Source organism: Rhipicephalus microplus, chromosome 1 (assembly GCF_043290135.1).
Source record: "Rhipicephalus microplus isolate Deutch F79 chromosome 1, USDA_Rmic, whole genome shotgun sequence".
NCBI classification, from domain to species: domain Eukaryota; kingdom Metazoa; phylum Arthropoda; class Arachnida; order Ixodida; family Ixodidae; genus Rhipicephalus; species Rhipicephalus microplus.
In genome coordinates this window covers 96,166,608-96,180,573 of record NC_134700.1, presented here as the reverse complement: position 1 = coordinate 96,180,573, position 13,966 = coordinate 96,166,608, and positions in this window count along the sequence as shown.

The following is a 13,966-nucleotide window of genomic DNA, read 5'->3' as shown; positions in this document are numbered from 1 at the left end:
CCTCGTTTGTTCCCTAATCCACTCTGCTCTCTTTTTGTGTCTTAAGGTTACACCTACCATTTTCCTTTCCATTGCTCGCTGCGTCTTCCTCAATTTAGGCTGAACCCTCTTTGTAAGTCTGCAGGTTTCTGCTCGGTAACTAAGTGCCGTCAATAATGCAGCTGTTATATACCTTCCTCTTGATGGATAGTGGCAATCTACCTGTCATGATTTGAGAGTGCTTGGCAAATGTGCTCTACCCCATTCTTATTCTTCTAGTTACTTCAATCTCGTGGTTCGGCTCTGCGGTTATTACCTGCCCTAAGTAGACATAGTCTTTTACAACTTGAAGTGCACTATTACCTATCTCGAAGCGCTGCTCTTTTCTGAGGTTGTTGTACATTAGTTTCGTTTTCTGCAGAATAATTTTAAGTCCCACCTTTCTGCTCTCCTTGTCTAACTCAGTAATCATGAGTTGCGATTCGTCCCCCGAGTTACTCAGCAATGCAGTTCATTGATGAAGCGCAGATTACTAAGGTACTTACTCTCCACTAACTCTTATCCCTAAGTGTTCCCTTTCTAGGCCCCTGAAAACCCCCTGTAACACGCGGTAAATAATATTAGGGAGATTGTATCCCCCTGCCTTAGACCCTTCTTGATGGTTATTCTGTTGCTTTCTTTATGAAGCACTATGGTAGCAATTGATACTCTGTAGATTTCTTCCAGGATGTTTTTATATGCTTCATTGTTCCCCGATTCCGCAGTGTCTGCATGACTGCTGATATTTCTACTAAATCAAACGCCCTCTCGTAATCTCTGAAAGCTATGTATAGTGGTTTGCTATATTTAGAGCATTTCTCTATTACCTGAATGATAGTATGAATATGGTCAACTGTTGAGTAGCCTTTTCAAAATCCTGCTTGTTCTTCTGGTTGACTGAATTCTAATGTTTTCCTAACTCTGTTAGCAATTACCTTTGTAAATAGCTTGTATACTATGGAAAGCAAGCTGATCGGCCTGTAATATGTCAAATACTTGTCATCTCCTTTCTTATGGATAAAAATGATGTTAGCATTCTTCCAACATTCTGGTACTCTTTACGTAAGGAGACACTTCGTAATAGGGTGGCTAGTTTTTCTAACACAATCTGTGCTCCATCTTTCAGCAGATCTGATCTTACCTTATCCTCACCAGCAGTCTTGCCTCTTTGCATGCTCTCCAAGGCTTTTCTGACTTATTCTATCATTACTGGTGGGGTGTCATCTGGATTACTGCTAGATCTTATAGTATTAGGGTCGTGGATGTTCCGGCTACACTACAGATCTCTGTAAAACTCCTCCACCATTTCAACTATCCTATCCCTAATGGTAGTTATTCTGCCTCCATGTCCCTTAGTGCATACATGTCATCCTTGCCTATCCCAATTTTTCTCTTCAGTCCTTTGACGCTTCTTCCGTTGTTCAGAGTGCATTCAATTCTCTCTATGTTATACCTTCTTATATCGGATATGTTACGTTTATTAATCAAATTCGAAAGCTCTACCACTATTTTGTCTGCTGTACTTGAGGCTTTCATGCTTTGACGCTTCTTAATCAGATTCTCTGTTTCCTGGGACAGCTTTCCAGTGTCCTGTCTTACTATCGTACCTTCTACTTCCACTGCACACTCCGTAATGATACTCCTTCGATTATCATTCATTGCGTCAACGCTAAGGCTGGATTCCTCGATAAGAGCCGAGTAGCTGTTCTGAAGCGAGACTCTGGATTTTCGTAATTTCTCTCTGAGTGCTGGCTCATTGATTGGCTTCTTGGAGTGCAGGTGAATTCGAGACCGTATCCTTTTATGGTCACTACATCGTACCTTGCCAAGCACTTCCACATCCCGCACGATGCCTCAGTGTGCACTTAGTATAAACTTCTAATTCATTCTTATTTTCGCCATTAGGATTCCTTCATTTCGACTTACGATTCCCTGTTTTCGGTAGAAGGTATTTAAAATCCGTAAATTTTTTGCCTTGTGCGAAGTCCACTAGTAGCTCTCCTCTGGCATTTTTGGTACCGATGTCAAATTCTCATACTGCCTGGTCTTCAACCTGCTTCTACCCTACCTTTGCATGGAAGTCTGCCATCACTAAAGTATACTGTGTTTTTACCTTACTAATTGGCGATTCCACGTCTTCATAGAAGCTTTCAACTGGCGCGTCATCATGGCTTGATGTAGGTGCCTAAGCTTTTACCACATTCATCTTGTATTTCTGATTGAGTTTATTTAAAAACCTACCACCCTTTCAGTAATGCTATAGTATTATAGGCTTTCCTTCTATATATAAATATATATAAGTATATCTGAGCAAGGGTGCAGGCTATCAGATGTGGTTTGAAAGAGAGGTAGTGATGAGTCTTTTTCTCCATGGCAGAAAGTGAATGTGTGGTCGAGAACGTGCTTGGCCTTCATCATCATTGTCATAGCGTCATTGATTTGATTGATATTTGTGGTTTAACGTCCCAAAACTACCATTTGATTATTAGAGACGCAGTAGTGGAGGGCTGCGGAAGTGTCGACCACCTGGGGTTCTTTAACTTGCCTTCGAATCTGAGCACACGGACCTACAGCATTTTCGCTCTCCATCGAAAATGCAGCGGCCACAGCCGGAATTAGATCCCGCGACCAGTGGGTCAGCAGCCGATTACCTTAGCCACTCGACCACCACGGCAAAGCACTCGTCATAGCGCATAGTAGGACATTGCTGGTGCTGGGCCGTGAAGGCAAAAAAAAGGCACAGCATATCCACGGAGTGAATGACGATTGGTGGGGCGAAGCGTTCGTCAGCCCGTCCATGCTTTCGTCCACCCATTCGTTCTTGCTTCCGTCCGTCGATGTTTCTGTCCATCCATGTGACTTTGGGTGCATATGTCCGTACGTGCGTTCCTCCATGCGTCCGTTCATACGTGCGTTTTTCCGTCTGCCCATCCATCCGTCCGTCTGTGCGTCTGCTCCTATGTCTCTGTGAGTGTCCTTCAGTCTGTCCGTCTGTCTGTATGTTCATCCATTCGTCCATCTATCTTTTGAACACTCCAAGCACAATCATCTTACATCTTTTCTTCATGCATTCATCACTAACAAGTGCCACCATCCAGCGGGCATTCTAAGGACCACACTTCCAGCTATGGGCCACCGGTGCCTACATACACCATCGGAGGATGGACAGACCTGCACACTAAGGACCTTCGCCCCTAAATGTGCGTTCTGGAACGCGCGTGTTTTTCATCGCAATCATCGTTGCGTATTGTGCGTGCCTTGCTTGTGTGCCGTGACGGCAGAAAGAGAAAGTGTGGATGTGTTCCAATACTCATTGTAGACGGGTAAATAGACAGCTAAATGGACGGCGACCTTCTTAAGTCTTACTCCAATTCTCACGTAGCCGGCAAAGTAGACAGCTTCGAGTAGACCGCATCGTAGACAAATACGATGCAGGCTACTTTGCTGTCTAAACAAGATGGCGCCTCAGCGAATTGCTCAGATAGACCTAATCTCGCCGGAATGCTTGTCTGCACGCAAGCAGGGGCTTCTCCAGAATCTCAATGTGAGTTAAGTTTAATTGTTTTCAAATTTTAACACAAATTAAGCCAGAAAATACAGCTGTTACGTGTCTTTATATCAGCTTTCTTTTCTTAACGCGAGGTGGCACCTCGTCGCTAATGGTTCCAGGGCTTACTTTTGGGAACTCAGTGGTGTGCATGAGGGCAGAGGTGCAATCGGGAATGGATGTAAATCAAAGGACTGTGGGACGCCTCGCGTTGGGTGCTCACGGGAAGACGACAAACGAGGCTGTAAAGGGCGATATGGGGTGGGCAGGTTTTGAGGTTTTGAGGCGAGGGAAGCGCAGAGCAAAATAAGGTTCGAAGAAAGGCTAAGAAATATGAAGGAGAGTAGATGGGCAGAGAAGGTGTTCCGTTATTTGTATAGGAAGAGCGTGGACACACAGTGGAGAAAAAGAACTAGAAGACTCACTAGTAAATATACGGCTGGTATTGTAAGCCATATGTCAACAAAGAGGGTTAAGGGAAAAGTCAGGGAGGCGGAGAGGATTTACTGGATGGCAGCTATGGAGAAAAAACCGGCTTTGAGTAACTACCGAAAGGGCAAAAATGAAATAAGGAGGGAGGCATTTTACGATAATTCAAGGGGAAGCGCTTTACTGTTTGAAGCGAGATCGGGTTGCCTTAGAACGCGTAGTTATAAAGCAAGATTCAGTAAAGAAGAAGAACAATGCACATGCTGCGGGAAAGATAAGGAAACGGCGGAGCATGTTCTGATTGAATGTGGAGATATCCACCCAGGTGTACGTTTGGGCACGAGCCTACAGGAAGCCTTGGGTTTTAGGGACAACAATGGAAAGCTGAACACACCCGCGATTGAAATAAGTAAGAGACGGTTAGAGTATTGGTGGCAGAAAATTAGAGAGAAAGGACAAAAATAAATATTGGAAAAATAAAATATGGACAGTGTGCCGTAAATGGCAGAGAACTTAAGCTGAAAATGTACCTTTTTTCCATTAAGATAGAATTTATCGAAGTAGAGGCATTAGGCCAACATAAAAAAAGAAAAAAGGGTTTTTTTTTTGTCAAGCCTGGTGGCATACTTGTCACCACCCCGTTATAAAGGGGACGCTCATAGCATCCATCCATCCATCCATCCAGCCGTCAAGACGTGTTCCAATTTTCGGACAGCATGGTCTCGGTGCTGTCTTCTAAGCAGCCTGCGTAGACTGTCTACGCGCTAAGAATGTGTCTAAGAATTCGAACACAGCCTGTGGTAATGAACACACTTGTTTTAAAGGCGAAGCTTCTTAAAGCGACACCCATTCGCCCTAGTCGTAGTACGTAACATTTCTTACGCTTTGACCTGCAAGGGGGTGCCGGTGGGAGATTTTTCCTGTGCGTTGTTTAACAATAAATAATTTGCAGCGTGCACGTTACTAAAAGACTAATTCTCCTGTCCCTCATTCCCCATTATCAGCCATTGGCTTGTACATTGAGCACTATCTCGCAAGAAAGGGTTGCTAGGTTATACTCGCTGGGCGTTACCTGCTTGGTTTTAGAAAGGTTTAGCGAGCGTTGGGGCCCCAGTGCCATGAATACAGTGAACTAGTATACACCATTAACTCGAGGTGGATAAAGGTGGGAAGTAGACACGAAGCGCAAGCCGTAAGAGAGTGTGCGTGTGCCACCTCTCGTTTAGTCCTTGGAATGTCCGCTGGATGGCGGTGTTTCTATAAGCGGAATATATGGTGAAAAGATGCGAGATGGTGGTACTTGGAGTGATACAACATTGAGGAACGGACACACTGATGCATGAACGGACCCATGCATTGCTGCATGGACAGATGGACGCATGGGCGGAAGCAGGGGTGGATGCATGAACGAATGCAAAGATGGACGCACGAACAGACACATGCATGAACGGGCGGATGGACGCACAGACGGTCACACAGACAGGCGCGTGAACGAACGGAAGCAAGAACGAATGAATGAATGGATGCTTCGCCTCACTCTCCATCATTCACCTCGTGGATATGCTGCCATTGTTTTCATCATCATCGTTGCGTATAGTGAGTACCATGCTTGTGCTGTGCCGTGATGGCAGAAATAGAATGTGTGGTATGGAACGCGCTTGTTATTCATCGTCAAAGCCGTAGTCATAACGTATAGTGCGTCGAATTGTTTTTTCGAATTTGAAGAATTGTAGTATCAGACAAAGTCTTATCCAAGGATCCACTATCGATTTTTTTCTTTCTCTGTTGTACCGTTCATTGCACTCCCATACGGTACAACAGAGAATGGTACAACAGAGAACAGAGATCCTTGAGACTGTTTGAGAATGGTACGCACATGGTCGTTCGATTTCTTATGAGCCCCTTGGAAAATGAAACAAAAATCGAAGCTATAGGCTATCTGTTCGGAAGGTGATGCGCACGAGACCTGATAGAGCATCGCCTCCAAGCACCCTTCCATTTTGTTTGTTTTTTACCAAAATTGAGCGACCATGGAACGGCTGACAACCAAAAGCATCAAAGGTTAAATTTGATGCAAGCAATACCTTACCAAGAATAATTTTCCAAGCGCAGAAGTTTTTCAAGTTTCGCTTCAGTGCATTCAACAGGACGCTCACCGGGAGAAGTTGAATACAGAAGATGATTACGGCTGCTTCCCGCACATTGTGGCTGTCCTCGTTAAGATCAGGATATTCCTTTTAAGGAAAATGAGGGGACGCCAATGCACTGGTTCTTCTCAACACATAAAGTGTGCCACTTCCTGACAGTGAGACTGGTGCCAGGGATGTGCATCGATGATCAACTACACGTAGACCACACGCCTGATGAACAGGTCATTGGGGAATCGGTTAAGTGTGGTAGATAATAATTACCATCCTCTGTCACATATCCTTCTAATTAGAAAGGCGATCACCGGACTAATTTCAAGGGCCGAAGTATGGGCCCCCCGAACTGCACCACGAAAGCGCGGACAATTTACGAGTGTTCCTGTTTGGCGCGCCAGCGGACGCCGGTTGTGTCCCAAAGAACGAGTCAGAGCCGAGAGTTGATAACAAAACTGTAACATAATAACCACCGCAACACGTGCTGATATGTGATGTGTGATATGTGATATGCATCGTGTTACGTCAGCACCAGGTTGCTATAAAAGATGAGTGCGTAGGAAATAAAGGCAAGTGTTTTTCCACGGTATCAAGTGTGCTGTTCTTCCGTCAGCTGCTCTCCGCGAGTTGGCTATGACAGTGGCGACGAGGATGAAAGTGTTATCTGCTGGTGCCGCTTGAACTTCCCTGTAAGGTTGTGTTCTCTACCGTGTGTAGAATGCCTGGTGTCGGCAAGCTTGAGCCGTTCGACGTGGGAACAACCAGCTGGGACGAGTATCAAGAGCGGGTAGAACAATTTTTCATAGCCAACGACGTCGAAGATGGAAAAAAGCGAGCAGTACTTCTCACCTGTTTGGGACCGGCCACGTATTCATTACTGCGGAACCTGCTGTCACCGTCGAAGCCGTCAGAAACAAGCCTGTCCACGATCCTTGACGTACTGAAGAAGCATTTTTGGCCGAGACCATCGGAAGTGGTTGCAACGTTCAAGTTTAATTCATGAATACGTCATTCTGGTGAAACGGCTGGGGATTTTTTCGCTAGCCTGAACAAACTTGCTGACGATTGTGCTTTCGGCTTGTTTCGAGACAGAATGCTTCGTGACCGCATCGTGGCAGGCATCAACGACGAGACAATGCAGCGACGACTGTTGGAGTCACCAGATTTGACCCTTGATACCGCAAAGAAAACAGTTATCGCGATGGAAGCGGCGAACAAAGATTCTCGCGCGCTGTCAACAGCCATGCCAATGACTGTTGCGCCGACGAATGCCGTGTCACGTGATACAGGAAAGCAGAAGCATAAACCAGTTTCATGTTTCCGCTGCGGAGGCGAGCATCTGGCGACGCAGTGTTGACATGCAAGTAGCGTCTGTCACAAGTGTCGAAGCAAGGGGCACCTGGCACGCACGAGTATGCAAGGGTGAGGCAGTTACAGTTACGAGCGCAGGTGGTTCAGTGTTTTTGTCCCGGAAGCATCAGTCAATCCATACCGTAGACGACGAAGAAAGCCGTTCTGAGACACCGGCACCGCAAGTCTACGAAATGTGGCAAGTGCGCGCACCGGATCACGATGGTAGCCCGTACCGGGTTGAGTTGTCCGTGAATGGAACTTCACTCATTATGGAAATTTACACGGGAGCAAGTGTGTCTGTCGTGTCGGAAGGGACCTTTCGCCGCATATTTCCGTCTTGTCGTCTGGAACCGTCAAGCGTCATGCTGAAAGGTTACACCGGTGAGCTGTCCGCGGTGCAAGGCAGCCTGCCTGCGACTGTACGACTGGGAAACCATGAGTGCCGGGACGTGTTGTACGTCGTCCCAGGACGCTGCCCGTCCTTTATGGGGCGTGGCTGGATAAAAGGCCTCGGAATCGAGCTGCGCAGTGTGATGGACGTTAGGCTATCACGTTGGTTGAGGGACTCGTCGCTGAGTATGCGAGTGTTTTCGACGACGCCTTGGGAACATTCAAGGGAGTGTTCGCGAAAATAACCATCGAAGACAACGCGAAGCCGCGGTTCTTCAAGGCTCGCCCTGTTCCGTTCGCAATGATCGACCGCGTCAACGAGGAACTGATGCGCATGGAACGAGTTGGAGTGCTGCGTCCAGTTAAGACTTCGGAATGGGCTGCGCCTATCGTGCCTATCTTGAAGCGGAGTGGCCAGATTCGGATATGTGGCGACTTCAAGGTCACTGTTAATCCCGTGACAGTGCCTGAAAAATACCCGATACCACGCGTTGAAGACCTGTTTTGCCGTCTTAGGGGTGGCGAGAAGTTCAGCAAATTGGACTGGAAGGATGCGTATTTGCAAGTTGAACTGGACGAGGCATCCCGCAAGCTGGTGACAACACACCAAAAGGACTGTACCAATACACGCGTTTGCCTTTTGGCGTCACATCTGCTCCTTCAATTTTCCAGCGGGAGATGGAAAACCTGCTACAAGGGCTCAGACACGTTGTGGTGTACTTCGACGATGTTCTTGTGACTGGACTCGACGACCAGGACCATCTAACAAACCTGGGCCTAGTCCTAAGCCGACTGAAGCAAGCTGGGCTAAAATTGAAGCTTGACAAGTGTACCTTCCTTGAACGACAAGTTGAATACCTGGGTCACGTTGTCACGGCTGCGGGGTTTCAACCCAACCCTGAAAAGGTAGAGGCTGTGCTGAAGGCACCTAGACCCGAAGATGTCAAGACATTACGGAGTTATCTAGATCTAGTCAACTTCTACCGCAAGTTTCTGCCGGGGCTGTCTAGTGTGTTGCATCCCTTGAACGAGCTGCTTGTGGCCAAGGTGTCGTGGGAGTGGCGTGAGGATCATGAACGTGCTTTCCAAAAGAGCAAGGAGCTACTTGTTTCAGCAGCAGTGCTGGCGCATTATGACCCCAAGAAACCCGTGGTTCTCGTATGCGATGCGTCACCGTACGGCGTTGGCGCCGTTCTGGCCCATAGAGAAGACTCGGGGGCTGAACGACCAATCGCATTTGCATCACGAAGTCTCGCGCCAGCCGAGCGAAATTACAGTCACATCGACAAGGAGGCTCTTGCGCTCATGTTTGGCGTAACCAAGTTCCGACAATACCTCTGGGGACGCGAGTTCGAGGCTATTACGGACCATAAACCATTACTGGGCTTGCTTTCTCCCGACAAGCGCGTGCCTGAGATGTGTTCACCGCGTATCATGCGTTGGGCTCTGATGCTTGGTGCGTATAACTACAAGCTCATGTACTGGCCGGGAGCAAGCATTGCCAACGCGGATGGTTTGAGTCGCCTACCACTACCAGGGTACGCTCAACCTGTGGAAAGGCCAGCGGAAGTTTTCATGCTGGAGGCTGCTTATCCTCGGGTGCTACGGTCGACTGTAGTCGCGGAAGCTACTTCCAAGGACCCAACCTTAGCGAAGCTACGAGAGGCCTTATGGTCTGGAGCTGAGCTACGTGACCCCGAGTTCAGGTTCTACGCAGATCGAAAACTTCAGATGAGCGTGCAAGAAGACTGTATACTTCTCGGATCGCGAGTGGTCATCCCAAGTGCATTACAGCAAGAAGTGTTGCGACTCCTTCATGAGGGGCACCCTGGAATGACCAAGATGAAGGCTATCGCCAGGAGTCACGTCTGGTGGTCTTCGTTGGACGAGGACATTACCGCTGCAGTTCGCCAGTGTCAGATCTGCCAAGAACACCAGAGGGTTGCGCGGCCGGTAGCGATGACGCCATGGCCGTTTCCGGACAGACCATGGTCTCACCTTCATATTGACTTTGCTGGACCTTTGAAGAACCGCTACTTGCTGATCGTTATCGATGCATTTTCAAAGTGGATAGAGGCCGTTCCTATATCTACACCATCGGCAGAGGCTACTATCCCATGCCTGAGGGTTATGTTTGCTACTCACGGATTGCCAGACGTAGTGGTGTCCGACAACAGACCAGCGTTCGTGAGCGAGGAATTCAAACTGTTCCTGCATTGAAATGGCATCAAACAAGTATTGACACCCCCATACCATCCAGCGTCAAACGGGGCTGCAGAACGGGCAGTTCAGTGCATCAAGTCAAAGCTAAAGAAATCGGCTGGAGGGAATTTTTCATGCCAACTTGCCCGTATTCTTTTCAATTACAGGATTACTCCCCACGAAACTACCGGATGCTCACCAGCGGAGCTGATCATGGGCCGTAAGTAAAAAACTGCTCTAACGTTGTTGCATCCAGACATGAAAGCTAAGGTCTTGCTGAAGCAGCTCAAGCAGAAGATTGTCCATGATGGTGGAGCTCGAACCACACCACCCGCAAGACCCGGAGACTACATCTACGCACGGAATTTCCGTTCGGGGCCAACCTGGATGCCCGCAAGAGTGACTGACAGAGCCACCGATAACATCGCTGATGTCGTTTTGTCAGACGGTAGGTGTTGGCGGCGCCATCAAGAACACCTGCGGCCGAACTTCGCCCCAGTTAGTGCGCCTCCTGGACTGCCGCCTGAGCGACAGACTTCTTCACCGACGCCAGTGTTACCGCCTGTGCAACAAGCTACGTCAACCACGGAGTGCGTGTCGGAACGAGCGGGTGTGCAACCGGCTGAGAAACTAGTTCCGCTACCCAGGAAGTGTGAGTCGGAGCAATCGAGTCCAGTTGCTGAGCCGTGTCCTGAATCATGCAGCGAAAGTGGGACCGCAACGCGTGATCTGGTTGTGCCTACTAGCCATGACAGTACGCCAATGCTGCGAAGAAGCACGAGGACAAAAAAACCAGTTGTGCGTTTCTGACCACGAAGGCCGCTAAACTATCGTTTTGTTTGTTGGTGGGGAGGAGTGTAACATAGCCACCGCAACACGTGCTGATATGTGATGTGTGATATGTGATATGCATCGTGTTACGTCAGCACCAGGTTGCTATAAAAGATGAGTGCGTAGGAAATAAAGGCAAGTGTTTTTCCACGGTATCAAGTGTGCTGTTCTTCCGTCAGCTGCTCTCCGCGAGTTGGCTATGACAAAAACAAAATTATTTTCTCAAATATGGCAGATCCAGCGATACACAAATATGCACACCCGACAATAGTTTAATGCGATATGTCACCAATCAAACAACGTACTACACAGTATCATCAGCTACACTCGAAACAACGGACTCAAACAACGACACGCTCTACAATGCCATCACATGCATCGAACAACCAAGACAATTAAAGACAGAAGAATTCGAAAACTTATTCAGTTTAATGCCTTTAAACCAAGTGTGAATGATACTCTTCCAAGAATCACTCACTCAAAAGTCCAGCGCTGTTGTCAATCCGCTGCACCCGAAGTTTCTCATCTTGGAAACCTCGTGTCTTCCTTTGGCCGCTCTCCAAGCACCAAACTTCTTCGCCGGTAACACGTCGGCTTCCCGCGCGCAGCTGGTTCAACGCGTCTTCGCTCGTTGGCGGTAGACACACTCTTCTGCTTGTAGCAGAATTTTTCACCCTTCGGGTGGAAACCCTCCTCAAGACCTGCTTTGTCACTGACGACAAAAGCCTTCGCCGACATGGCGTAATGACCCTACCGCACACTTGCGCAAAACTTCCTTCATCTCCTTCCTACGCACACTGGCGTAAACTGTCTTCATCTCCTGATTTCCTTTATCCGCTGCTCGCTTGAATACCTTTCGCGCTAGATTCTAGAAAACTCTAATCGTTTCGTCGGAGCGAAGCACAGCCAAAGCTGGGAAAAGGGCGAGACGTTTCGAGAGCCGTCTGCGACACGTGATGCAACTCGCATCACCACGCTTCTTTGCTTCCAGATCTTTCCAGGGCTGCTCGGGGGCCGATGTGAGGAGGTTAGTCGGCGAAACTACGCTTCGAATGTGTAGAAACTGCGTGCCCGGAGATACTTTGGATGCATGTTTTATTCTTTAGCTTTGGCTTTGAGGCGTCTCTCTGGCGCTTGGTATCGTCACTGTCGCCAGAATTTGGCGGCGCGTGCTTTTTCGGAGCGCTCGTTTGTGACATCCTCATTATCAGCCTGACTACTACCACTGCAGCGACATTCCCATGTTTGTCTAACCTACCACGTCATGTGCTTCCTGCGGCCATGTAATTCCCGTAGACTTCTTAATCTCATCTGCACACATTACTTTGTGCACAGTCCCCTCAACATACACTTGCTATCTCTTGAAACAGTCTGTTGCTACTACTGATCAGTCCTTCACTGGCTTTTACACTAAACGATCTGCTCATGCCCATTCCTCTTTGACTGGTTTCTCTTTTTAAAGACTACCATATTCTTGACACCCCTTTTTGCCCAGACCCAACCTGCACTTGTCTCTTTTTTTGCGTGGCTTGCTGCGTCATTGTCCATTTCAGTCCTAGCCATATAATAACCTTCCAGGTTCCTGACTCGTACGTGAGTACTGCTGAAATGCGGCTGTTATATATTTCTTGACGGATACTGGTAGACGTTAGACTACCATTGATTACCTGGGACTGCCTGCCAAATGCACTCCACCTTAGCCTTATTATTCTAGTTACTTCAGTAGTCCCGTACATACCAAGTGTCATACACGCAGCGAACTAGCCTATGGTAGGCTTTAACTCAACCGTAAATATTTATAACACAGCTGTACACTCATTTTCATCAACCTATAAACCGCAATTATAAAACTGCATACACGTAGCGGGCATATGAGCGACTGATAAGAATGATTGATTGATTGATTGATATGTGGGGTTTAACGTCCCAAAACGACCATATGATTATGAGAGACGCCGTAGTGGAGGGCTCCGGAAATTTCGACCACCTGGGGTTCTTTAACTTGCAGCCAAATCTGAGCACACGGGCCTACAACATTTCCGCGTCCATCAGAAATGCAGCCGCCGCAGCCGGGATTCGAACTCGCGACCTGCGGGTCAGCAGCCGAGTACCTTAGCCACTACACCACCGCGGCGGGGCAAGCCACTGATAAGAAGCAAGTCCATGAACGTGCTCCAACAGACAGACAGACAGACAGACAGACAGACAGACAGACAGACAGACAGACAGACAGACAGACACACAGACAGACAGGACAGAAAAGAAAAGAAAAGAACCTAATAAATGTACTGAAGAGCCAGCCAGTGCAGTCCCTTAATGAACCCCAAGCTTGCTGTCGGCTAATCCCATGTTAGAGTCGACAGGCCATGTCTCTCCGCTCTCTCGCGGGCCCTATGGACTACGTTGGGCCAGTCTTCCAGTTTCGAGTTTGTGATGGCTTTTTTCATAATTGTCGCTGCTGTTGAAGTCATGTAACACAGTACAACGCCTGAGCATGTAGGCTAAAGTACAGAAACCTTCCCCGCAACATGAACACATACAAAAATTTCTAGTTTCAGCGACTCCTTCCGGGTGAGTGAGTGAATAAACTTTTATTTGGTCCGGCACAGCGCAACAAAACGCACACTTGGCTAATCCCATGACGGAACTGAAAGGTCTAGTCTACCGGCTCGATCGCGGGCACGCTGGACGGCCAAATTTTTGTCTTCGAAGACAGGGCTTCACAGAAGCATGTCCCACTATTTCTTGTTGAACGTTGGGTCCAGTGACCCGCACTCCCAGGGAACGTGAGGCAAAGTAGCATCCTCCCCACAAGCCGCGCAAGAACTATTCGTGTAAGTTTCCGGATAGATGATATTAAGAAACACAGGATTAGGGTAAGAGTGGGTTTGCAGGAGCCTTAGCGTGACCGTCTGCGCTCTGTTTAGCTTGGTATGAGGCAGCGAGAAGAGCCCTCTCTCTAAACAAAACAATTTAGGTCTCTCATTGTCCGTGCTTGGAGCATTTCTGTGTCCAGAAGGATAGTCACCCGATCAAAGGGAAGCATGGTCGGTAA